Below are 11,250 nucleotides of genomic sequence, written 5' to 3'. Positions count from 1 at the left end.
GCCACTGGAAAGTTTAAGCAGAGAAATGATATGATCTGACTTCAGATTTGATTTTTAAGTTTTAATTTTTTATTGACTTATAATTGACGTACAATATGAGTTTCAGGTATAGTGCATAATGATTTGATGTTTGCATACATTATGAAATGATCATCATGATGTCTAGTCCTCTGCCCCCATACAGTTATTACAATATTTCCTTATGCTGTATATTACATCCCCATTACATTACATTACTTACTCTAAAACTGGAAGTTTCACCTCTTAATCACCTTCACCTGTTTGGCCCCTCCCCCACTGGCAACCACCTGTTTGTTTTCTGTATGTCTGATCCTGTTTTTATTTTGGTTTATTTTGCTTTTATGATTTTGCATATAAATGAGATCATATGGTGGTTTTTTCTCTGACTTATTTCACTTAGCATAACACTTTCTGCTCCATCCATGTTGTCAAGAATGGCAAGATTTCATTCTTTTCTTTTTTATACTTTATTGTACATCTTTATCTATTTGTCTATTGATAGACACTTAGGTTGCTTCTATATCTTGGCTATTGTAAATAAGCTGCAGTGAACCTCAGAGTGCAGATATCTTTTTGAATTAGTGTTTTTATTTTCTTCAGGTAAATACCCAGGAGTAGAATTGCTGGATTGTATGGCAGTTCTATCTTTAATTTTTTTGAGGAACCTCCATGCTATTTTCTATAGTGGCCGCACCAATTTACAAACCTACCAACAGTGCATGAGGGTTCCCTTTTCTTCACAGCCTCACCAACACTTGTTATTTGTTGTCTTGTCAATGATAGCCATTCTGACAAGTGTGAGGTGATAACTCATTGTGGTTTTGATTTGCATTTCCCTAATGATTAGTGATGTTGAGCATCTTTTCACATGTCTGTTGGCCATCTGTATGTCTTCTTTGAAAAAATGTCTATTCAAGTCCTCTGCCCACTTTTAAGATAAGGTTTTTTTTTTTAAGTTGTATGAATTCTTTGTATATTTTGGATATTAACCCCTTATCTTATATACAGTTTGCAAATAACTTCTCCTATTCACTAAGCTGATTCTTGTTTTGGTGATAGTTTCCTTCATTGTGCAAAAGATTTTCAGTTTGTTGTGGTCCATTTGCTTATTTTTGTTTCCCTTGCTTGAGGAGACAAATCCAAAAAACATTGCTAAAACAAATTTCGAAGAGCCTACTGCTTATGTTGTCTTCTGGGAGTTTTATGGTTTCAGGTGTTACATCTACATATTTAATCCATTTTGACTTTATTTTTGTGTATGATGTGAGAAAGTAGTCCAGTATGATTCTATCACATGTAGCTGTCAAGTTTCCCCAACACCATTTATTGAAGAGTCTGTCTTTTCCAATTGCCCATATAAGTGTTGGTTCATTTCTGGGCTCACTTTTCTGTTGTATTGACTTATGTGTCTGTTTTTGTGCCAGTACTGTACTGTTTTGATTGCTGTAGCTTTGTAGTAGAGTATGACATCAGAGAGTGTGATGCCTTCAACTTTGATGTTCTTTCTCACGATAGTTTTGGCTATTCAGAATCTTTTGTGTTTCCATACAAATTTTAGGATTATTTGTTCTAGTTCTATGGAAAATACTATGGGTATTTTGATAGTGATTGCATTGAGTCTGTAGATGGCTCTTGGTAGAATAGTCATTTTAACAATATAATATTTTCCAGTCCATGAGGACAGTTTATCTATCCATTTGTTTGTGATGTCTTCAATTTCATTCATCAACATCTTATAGTTTATTTCTAGATATTAAATTCTCTTTGGTGCAATTGTAAATGGGATTGTTTTCTTAATTTCTCTTTCTAATAGCTCATCTTTAGTGTACAGAAATGCAAGAGATTTCTGAATAGTAATCTAGTATCCTGCGACCTTGGTGAATTCATTTATTAATTCTAATACTTTTGGGGTGAAGGCTTTAGGGTTTTCTAAATAAAGTATGTCATCTGCAAATAGTGCAGTTTTACCTCTTCCCTTCCAATTTGGATACCTTTTTATTTCTTGTCTGCTGTGGCTAAGTCTTCCAGTACAATGTTAAACATAAGTAGCAAGTGTGGGCATTGTTGTCTTGTTTCTGAATTTAGTGGGAAAGGCTTTCAGCTTTTCAACATTTAATATGATGTTGGCTGTGGGTTTGTCATAAATGGCCTTTATTATGTTGAGATATGTTCCCTCTGTACCTACTTGGTGGAAAGTTTTTATCAAAATGGATGCTGAATTTTGTCAAAAGCTTTTTCTGTATCTGATATGATCATATAATTTGTATTCTTCAATTTATTACTGTGTATCACACTGATAGATTTGCAGATATTGAATCATATTTGCATTCCTGGGATAAATCCCACTTAATCATGGTGTATGAATTTTTAATGTATTTTTGAATTTGGTTTGCTAATATTCTCTGAAGAATTTTTGCATCTGTGTTCATCAGTGATATTGGCCTGTATTTTATTTTTTTGTGATGAATGACTTGGTCTGGTTTTGGTATTAGGGTGATGCTTGCCTTGTAAAATGAGTTCAGAAGTATTCCTTTCTCTTCAGTTTTTTGGAATAGTTTGAGAAGGTAGGTAGTAACTCTTCTTTAAATGTTCCATAGAATTCAACTGTAGGGCCATCTGGTCCTGGACTTTTGTTGTTAGTTTTTTATGACTGATTCAATGTTATTATTGGTAATCAGTTTACTCATATTTTCTATTTCTTCCTGATTCAGTCTTGGGAGCTTTTACATTTCTAGGAATTTGTCCATTTCTTCTAGAATGTTCACTTTATTGGGGAATAATTGTTTGTAGTCATCTCTTCTGATCCTTTGTATTTCTTTTTTTTTTTTTTTTTTTTTTTGCGGTACGCGGGCCGCTCACTGTTGTGGCCTCTCCCCTTGCAGAGCACAGGCTCTGGACACGCAGGCTCAGCGGACACAGCTCACGGGCCCAGCCGCTCTGTGGCATGTGGGATCTTCCTGGACTGGGGCACGAACCCGCGTCCCCTGCATCGGCAGGCAGACTCCCAACCACTGCGCCACCAGGGAAGCCCCGATCCTTTGTATTTCTATAGTGTTGGTTGTAACATCTCTTCTTTCATTTCTGATTCTATTTATTTGGGCTCTCTCTTTTTTTCTTGATGAGCCTGGATAAAGGTTTATCAATTTTATCTTTTCAAAGAACCAGCTCTTAGTTTCATTTATTTATTTATTTTTAGTCTCTATATCATCTGTGTCCACACTGATCTGTATTATTTCTTTCTTTCTACCAACTTTGGGTTTTTTTGTTCTTCTTTTTCTTGCTCCTTTAGTCATAAGGTTAAATTGTTTGGTTGAGATTTTTCTTGTTTCCTGAGGTAGGCTTGTATTGCTATAAACTTTCCCTTTAGAACTTCCTTTCTGCCACAAACCATATATTTTGGATTGTCCTGTTCCCATTTGCATTTGTCTCCAGGCATTTTAAAATTTCCTCTTTGATTTCTTCAGTGACTCATTGGTTGTTTAGTAGCATTTTGTTTAGCATCCACATGTTTGTGTTTTTTTGCAGGTTTTTCCCTTGTAGTTGATTTCTAGTCTCATAGCATTGTGGTTGGAAAAGATGCTTGATGTGATTTCAGTCTTCTTGAATTCATTGAGACTTGTTTTATAGCCTAGCATGTGATCTAGTCTGGAGGATGTTCCATGTGCACTTGAAAAGAATGTGTATTCTGCTGCTTTTGGATGGAATATTCTACATATATCAAGTTCACTTGGTCCAATGTGTCATTTAAAGCTGTGTTTCCTTATTGATTTCCTCTCTAGATTGTCTATTGATATAATTGGGTTTTAAAGTTCCTTACTATTATGTTAATATCAATGTCTTTCCTTGTGTTTGGTAATATTTGCTTTATGTATTTAGGTGCTCCTATATTGTGTGTATATATACTTAGTTATATCTTCTTGTTGAATTTATCCCTTTATCATTATGTAATGTCCTTGTCTCTTGTTACAGTCTTTGATTTAAATTATATTTTGTCTGATCTGAGTACTGCTACCCCAGGTTCTTTTCATTTCTATTTGCATGGAATAGGTTTTTCTATCCCCTCACTTTCTGTCTATGAGTGTCTTTAGATCTGAAGTAAGTCTCTTGTAGGCAGCATATATATGGTTATGGTTGTTTTTGTTGTTGTTCTAATTCCATTCAGCCAGGACTTCCCTGCCAGTGGTTAAGACTCTGTTTTCCCAATGCAGCGGGCCTGGGTTCAATCCCTGGTTAGGGAACTAGGTCTCGCATGCCACAACTAAAAGAGCCTGAATGCCACAACTAAAAGAGCTTGCATGCTGCAACTAAAGGTCCCACAGTGGCAACAAAGATCCTGTGTGCTGCAATGAAGATCCTGCATGCTGCAACTAAGACCCAGCACAGCCAAATAAATAAATAAATATTTAAAAATAAATAAATAAATCCATTCAGCCACTCTATGACTTGATTGAGGAATGTAGTCCATTTATAGTTAAAGTGATTATTGATATGTTCTTACTACCATTTTGTTCATTGTTTTCTGATTGCTTTTGTAGTTCTTTTTTTTTTCTTCTTTTTCTCTCTTTGCATGTGATATGATGGCTATTTTTAGTATTATGTTTGGATTCCTTTTCTGTTTTGGATTCTTTTTCCTTTTTGTGTTTATCTATTATAGACTTGGTTTTTGGTTACCATGAGGTTTATATATAACAACATATCTGATTATTTTAAGTTGATGAATTCTAATAACCCTGCATTTTTATTCCTCCCCCACCATGTGTAATTTTTAAAAATTAATTAATTAATTAATTTGGCTGTGTTGGGTCTTTGTTGCTGTGTGTGGGCTTTTCTCTAGTTGCAGCGAGCAGGAGCTACTCTTCATTGTGGTGCGCGGACTTCTCATTGCGGTGGCTTCTCTTGTTGCAGAGCAGAGGCTCTAGATGCGTGGGCTTCAGTAGTTGTGGCATATGGGCTCAGTGGTTGTCTCTTGCAGGCTCTAGAGCACAGGCTCAGTGGTTGTGGCACACAGGCTTAGTTGCTCCACGGCATGTGGGATCTTCCTGGATGAGGGCTCGAGCCCGTGTCCCCCACATTGGCAGGCAGATTCTTAACCACTGTGCCACCAGGGAAGTCCCTTGTGTAATGTTTTTGACAACATATTTCACATCTCTTTGTTTTGTGTATCCCTTAACTACATATCATGGATATAGATGATTTTACTTTTTTTTTTTTTGCGGTACGTGGGCCTCTCACTGTTGTGGCCTCTCCCGTTGCGGAGCACAGGCTCCAGATGCGCAGGCCCAGCATCCATGGCTCACAGGTCCAGCCACTCCGCGGCATGTGGGATCTTCCTGGACCGGGGCACGAACCTGCATCCCCTGCATTGGCAGGCAGATTCTTAACAACTGCGCCACCAGGGAAGCCCCGATTTTACTTTTTAATTTTAATTTTTACCAGATTTATAAGTGATTAATATACTACTTATTGTATATTTGCCTTTACCAGTGAGATTTTTTCTTTTATAATTTTTTCTTTTATAATTTTCATATTTCTACTTGTGAACTCCCCCCCACCACTTAGAGAAATTCCTTTAATATTTATTTTAAAGCTGGTTTTGTTGTGCTGAATTCTTTTAGCTTTTGCTTGTCTGTAAAACTCTCTTTCCTTCAAATCTGAATGATAATTTTGCTGGATAAAGTATTTTTAGTTGTAGGATTTTTCATTCCCTCACTTTGAATATATTGTGCTACTCCTTTCTGGCCTACAAACTTTCTGCTGAAAAGTCAGCTGAGAGTCTTATGGGAGTTCCCTTGTACATAACTAGTTGTATTTCTCTTGCTGCTTTTAAAACCCTGCATTTATGTTTAATTTTTGCTATTTTAATTATAATGTGTCTTGGACTTCTTTGGGTTCATATTGTTTGGCACTCCGTTTTTCCTGGTTCTGGATGTCTTTTTCCCATGTAAGGGAAGTTTTCAGCCATTACTTCTTCAACTAATTTCTCTGCCCCTTTTCCTTCTCTTTCTGGGACCCCTATAATGTGAATGTTAGTATGCTTGATACTGTCTCAGAGGTCTCTTAAACTATCCTCATTTAACAATTTTTTTCCTTTTTTTCTGTTCATCTTGGATGATTTTCACTATTCTGTCTTCCATTTGCTAATCCATTCCTCTGTATCATGTAATCTGCTGTTGATTCCTTCTAGTGTATTTTTTTACTTCAGTTATTGTATTCTTCAGCTCTATTAGGTTCTTTATTTATGATTTCTCACTTTGTTAAAATTCTCAGTATGTTCATCTATTCATCTCCTTAGTTCATTGAGCATCTTTATGATTATTACCTTGAACTCTTTGTTGGGTGGATTACCTATCTCTACTTTAATTCTTTTTCTGAGGTTTTTGTCTTGTTCCTTTGTTTGGAAGATATTCCTCTGTCTCTTCATTTTGCCTAGTTCTGTGTGTTTATTTCTATGTATTAGGTAGGTCATTTATGTTTCCAGATCTTGGAGAAGTGGCCTTATGTAAGAGAAGCCCTATGAGACACACTCTCTTCTGTTATGAGTATATAGCTCATACCAGACCTATATGCTCCAGGAGTACTCACCATGTGGGTTGCATGGGCCCTTCTGTTGTGGCAGGGCCAACTACTGTGGACACCCTGGTAGGTAATGTTGGCCCCTGCCCAGTTGGCTGCCAGTCCCTGCCTTTTGTGGTCACTGCTGGCCTGTTGGTCAGCAGGGCCAGGTCCTGGGCTGGATGGCTGTGTGGCCTGGAGGGTCCTGGGGTTGGTGCTGGCCTGCTGGTGGGTTGGTAAGCCCCCAGCACTAATAGACTAGAGGGAGGACTCCAAAATGGTGCTTGTTAGCACCAGTATCCTTAGGGTAGAATGAGCTCCCCCAAATGGATGCTGTCTGCATCTGTCTCCAATGGGAGTCCCAGTTGCCTCCTACCTCTCCAGGAGGCTCTCCAAGATCAGTGAGTAGGTTTGACCTATGGTCCGTTCAAGTTACTGCCTGTGTGCTGGGCCTCAGAGCATGTGAGATTTTGTGCATGCCCATTAAGAGTGCAATCTCTGTTTCCTACAGCCCTCCAGCTCTCCCATAGAAAAGTCCCACTGGCCTTCAAACCCAGAAGTTGTGAGGGCTTGTCTTTCCCATGCAGAACCCCTGGTTTGGGCAGCCCATGTGAGGCTCCAGACCCTTGCTCCTTGGGGAGAACCTCTGCAGTTGTGATTATCTTCCCATTTGTGGGTCACCTTCCTGGGGGTGTGGGTGTTAACTATACCATGTTTCTGCCCCACCTACCTATCTTGTTGTGGCTCCTTCTTTATATCTTTAGTTGTGGAAATTTTTTAATGCTAGTCTTTTGATTGTTCTCATAGATGTTTGCTCTGTAAGTAGATGTAATTTTGGTATGCTGATGGAAGGAAGTGAGCTCAGAGTCTCTGTACTCCACCATTTTGGCCGCCAGTCTGGCTTAGATTTTAAAAGGATCACTCTGACTGCTATATTGAGGATAGATCTTAGAAAGTAGGAGTGGTGCTGGGGATATAACTGTGAACAAAAGTAGCCATTCTAATGATCTGAGCCCTTGAGGAACATATAGAGTAGCATTAGGTAAGCAAAAGAGAAAAAAAAATCTCATAAATAAAAGTAAAATTATCATGTGATAAATGCAGTGAGAATGCCTAACAGGGAACCACTGTAGTTAGTAGGAGAGAGTTCTGCAAATGGTGTTCTGGGGAGTGTTTGAGCTGAGAGTTGAAAAATGAGCAGCAGCTAGTTGAAGGGTGAGAAGGAGCTAGGCAAAAGGTGCTCCATGTAGATTATGTGCTTATTTACTTTTGAGGTTTAAACTATTACCTGGATTGTCAATCTAAGGTGGCAGTTCTTAAAGCACAGTTTGTGCATTTTTGGAGGGCTCTATGAGATCTTTTGGGAGATCTTCAAAGCCAAAACTATTTTCATTAAATCTTAATATGTGTTATTTGCCTTCTTCACTCTAATTTTCTCCAAGTGTATAGAGTGTGATGAGTTCACTGATATGGTTTCAGATACCACGTTGCAACTGATTGTTAAGAAACTATCCCTGGTTGAGTTCTGGTGTGGTATCAAAGAAAAATATCCACAATTATCTGAAAAATTTATTGAAATACTTCTTCAGTTACCTGACTGTGTGAGGCCAGATTTTCTTCGCACACTTCAACCAAAGTGATTTATTCCAGTACACTGAATGCAGTAGCAGACATGAGACTCCAGCTTAACAGGGACAGACAGTAAAGAGATTTGCAGAAATCCATTCTTCTTGCTGACTTTTTTTTTGTTTTTGAAAATATATTCTTTATAAAAATATATGCAATGTGTTTATTGTTATTTAAATGAACTAGTATGTATATATATTAATTTCTCAGTTTTAATTTATAATGTGGTAAGTATAGATATAACCCATACGAACAAAAGCTTTTGGGGGTCCTCAATAATTTTTGAGTCTTGATACTAAACGTTTGAGACCCTCTGATCTAGATTATAAATTGTCAGCAGCAATGGCAGGGTCCATTTCTATTCATCTTTGTGTCCCTAGGAACTAGCAGTGTGTAGCAAGTTATAAATTCTTTTGAAATTAATTACTTCATATATTCTACTCCTATACCTATAACCTAGCCTTAACCTCTTCTTCAGCCCTGTATTTTGATCTGCCTGTTAAACCATTCCACTTTAATGCCTCTTTGAATAGTACCTTTTATATGTAAAATTGAACTCATCACTGGAGTATCTCATCCTTGTAACTTTTCTCTTTCATTTAAAATATTGATTTTTATCCGAAATAATTTTCATGGCTTTTCCAAAGAGTAAAACTGTAGTTATGGCCTACTTTTATAGATTTTTCTTTTTCCACCTTCTTTTATAACAGTGGTTCTCAAATATTTTGTGCATCCAAATCACATGGAGCTTTGTTAAAACACAGATTTCTATGTTTCTGATTCTGTAGGCCTGAGATGGGACCTGAGAATTTGAATCTCTAACAAGTGCTGCTGATGCTCCTGGTCTGAGGACACACTTTAGGAACTATTGATGTATACCATTTTAGCTGGAATACTCACCAATCATCACATATGCCTTGTGTTTCCTTACTCTATATTTTGCTCATATACTTACTCTGTGCTTATGTAATTCCTCTCTGTTCAAGACTCAGTTTAAATCTTTTGGCTTTTACTTTCTGCTTTAGATGTACCTCTTCTGAGAGTCCTCTGAACTCCTGTACTATTCAGTTTTTGTATTCACATTTTCTTTTATTGCCTTGCATAGTGCATATATATTATTTTCAATTGTCTTTTCCTTTTATAAAACAGTGAGGTATTAAATATAGAAGTACACAAACTTTAAGCATGGAGCTCAATGATTTTTTATGTAATCATCACCTAAATATAAAATATAAAATATATCAGAAATATTCTATATGACTCCCTCATATCCTTCAGTCATATACCAGTATTCTTTCCATTTATCAATGTGGACCTTACAGTATGTACTCTTTTCTGTTTGGCCTCTTCTGTTAAATATTGTTTGTTTGAGATTCCTCCATATTGTTGTATGTTTTGGTAATTTGTTCTTTTTTATTGCTGAGTTGTATTCTAATGTGTGACTATACCATAATTAATTTATCTGTTCTACTTTTGAATGACAGTTGGATTGTTTCCAGTATTTGCTGTTATGAAATTACTGTCACCAACATTCTTGTATCATTTTTTTTTAGTGGACAGAAGTACTCATTTCTGTTGGGTGTATGCCCAGGAGTGGAATTTTTGTGTCACATATAGGCATATGTATATCTTTACTAGCTTTACTAGATGCTGCCAAACATTTTCCCAGAATAGTTTTACCAGCTATGTTTCCATCGGTAATATATGAGAGTTTTAATTGCTCCACATTCTTGCCATTTAGTATTGTCTATTTAATTTTACCATTGTGGATTTAATTTGCATTTCCCATTGAATAATGATATTGAGCATTTTTTTATGTTTATTGGGCAGTTTCTTTTGTTTTTTAGTTAAGTATTTTTTGTTTTTTACTTTTTACCCATTAAAAAATACTGTTGTTTATCTTTTTTCTCATTGATTTACAAGAGTAATTCTTAATGTTTGGGATATAATTCCATCCTTGAACATAGGCTTTGCAGATATATTATCTAGTCAGTGCTGCCTTTTCACTTTTAATGTACTTTGATCAAAAGAAGTTCTTAATTTAAATGAAGTCCAATTTATCAACTTTTTTTTATGGTTAGTGCTTTTTCTGGTCTGCATAAGAAGTTTTTGCTCCAAGCTTATGAAGATACTTTCCTATGGTCTCTTCTAGAAGATTTATTGTTTTGATTTGTACAGTACATCTGTAATCCACCTTGAATTAACTTTTGTATATGGTTGAGGGGTCACCTTTTCTCCTCATATCATTCTTATATATTTATAACTATATTCATATTTATAAATGTTTATTTAGTTGCTCCAGCACTTTTGTTTAAAAGGGTGTCATTTTCCACACTGAACTGCAATTAGTGTCTTGGTAATAAATCAAGTGACTCTGTGTGTGTGTGTGTGTGTATGTGTGCCTATTTTTGTATTCTATTCTCTTCCTTCAATCTAAGGCAATACAATACTGTCTTATTACTAGAGCTTTATATAAGTGTTCATGCCCAGTAGTATAAGTCCTCCAGTTTTCCTGTTCTTTTGTATTTCCTTGGCCAATTTAGGACTTTTGTATTTCCATGTAAATTTTATATAGAAATTTTATGAATAGTTCCTACCCCGAAGTGTTTCTACCCCCAAACCCTTCTATTCCTAGTTTGCTGATATAGTTTTTTAGTCATGAATGAATATTGAAATTTATTACATGTTTACATATTTTTTTTCCTGCACCTTTTTAGATAAGTGTAGGAAGTCTTGGGTTTTATCCTTTATTTTGTTAATGCGGTGCAGTCATCTTGATTTATTCTCAAATGTTAAGCCATTCTTTCATTCCTGGTGTAAACCCTACTTTATTATGATATCCTATTCTTATTTATAATCAATTTGCATTAAATCTGCTAATATTTTGTCTAAGGTTCTTGTGCATATGTTCATGAGGGATATTACCCTGTAACTTTTTTTGGTAACGTTTTTCAGGTTTTGGTATGATGATAATGCTGATCTTATGAAAGGATTTGGAAAGTGTTACTCTTTTTCTCTGAAAGAGTTTGTGTAAGAGTAGTAGTGTTTTCC

The sequence above is a fragment of the Mesoplodon bidens genome (genome assembly GCF_964165515.1).
Source record: "Mesoplodon bidens genome assembly, chromosome: 4".
Lineage (NCBI taxonomy): Eukaryota > Metazoa > Chordata > Mammalia > Artiodactyla > Ziphiidae > Mesoplodon > Mesoplodon bidens.
The sequence above is the reverse complement of the archived record's forward strand: the minus strand, read 5'-3'. Positions refer to the sequence as shown.